Consider the following 1540-nt stretch of genomic DNA (forward strand, 5'->3'; position numbering starts at 1 on the left):
CGCTGGTGCGCGAGGGTGGCCGCAGGGGGGCGCGCGTGCAGCGCGGGGCGGCACCGAGGGACGGGGCGTGTGGTTGAGATCGCTGCTCTCTCCGCCGCCCGGGATCTCGCTGGCCAGGCCTAGGATGACAGTAACACCGGGGCTCATATAGGGTGAGCACGTGTCTCTTGTCTCAAGGGCCCACGTCTGTCCTTGCACGTTTGGCTCAAATACATCCACAAGCCGTGACCATCGGCTTCGGGGCATGTGCACTGGGGATTCGTGCTCTGTGACACGGATGCAGTCACTGGTACAGTGTCCCCGGGGGACACGCTTAGGGGCTCATGTGTGTCTGAGCACTTACCAGGTGCTTGGGAGACCTTGCCCATTTCTCTATGAGGCATGTGTGTGCTCGTGAGCACAACCTGGAGGGACCAGGGACGCAGGTGCACCCTGGGGACATGGTGATGGACACAGGATTTCCGGCATCACACGTTCCTGTGTGCCTTACTTCATTCCCAATTCCACGCACTTGAAGACTCACTACCCCCACCCAGGTCCCAAAGGTCCCAGTCGCCCCAATAACGGGTCAGAAAGCCAGGAAGTTTTCCTTTGAGTTTTATCTTCACGAATCGCAAAACAAGACTGCAGGAATAAGTGGATACACGCAGGGCGACCGGCTGCACTTTCGTTGTGGAAGCAAACAAAAGCAGTGAGTGGGTACATGCATCTGTGTGCTCTGAAGATGCAGGCTGACATAACTGAGTGCAACCAGACTGACACACACCTCTCCCCGCGGCAGGGGTAGTGACACGGCACACACCACGACACCCACATTTATAGCCATGTCTTTCCACGACACGCTTAGACACGCAACATACCACCGTACGCACACGCATGTTCATGCTAACACACATGCAGCACGTGCCACAGCATGCACACTTTCAGTGATGTGCTTATGCACGCGTACAAGGGCACTTTGAAATATTTGTGAGAAAATGGAATTCAAGGGGACCAGCAGGTGACATGGCCAACCGTGGTTCGAGTCCTAGACCTGATGGCTTGCTTTCTCACTTTCCCTCTCTCTCACTCTGTGTCTCTCTCTGGTTACATTTAAATAAATGAATAAATAAATGAAATTAAATAAAAAATTTTTGGAGAGGTTTTTGGTCTAGGGCACCTACGCTCATCAGAAAGACAGAGGGACAGAAAGCGAGAAATCCCCCCCCAGGGGGGATGGCCACGCCGCAATCTCTTCTCCTCCATTCTCCTCTTGGGATCTTGGGCACACACGCACACGCGCCCAGCATGAGTTTAAGCCACCAGGTCCAGGACTCGAACTACGATTGACTACAAGGGAATCCAGCGACATAGCCATCACGCCAACTGCTGGTCCCAAAATTAAATAATTTTAAAAAAGAAAATAGAATTAAAGTACAAGTTTATTTTGGTGCAAAATGCTTAAAAAAAAAAAAAAAAAGAGGGAACCAGCAGTTAGCATAATGGCTATGTCGCTGGACTCCCACGTAGTCGACTGCGGTTCGCGTCCCGGACCCGGTGG

This window comes from Tupaia chinensis, unplaced genomic scaffold, assembly GCF_000334495.1.
Source record: "Tupaia chinensis unplaced genomic scaffold, TupChi_1.0 Scaffold148210_1, whole genome shotgun sequence".
Classification (NCBI taxonomy): domain Eukaryota; kingdom Metazoa; phylum Chordata; class Mammalia; order Scandentia; family Tupaiidae; genus Tupaia; species Tupaia belangeri.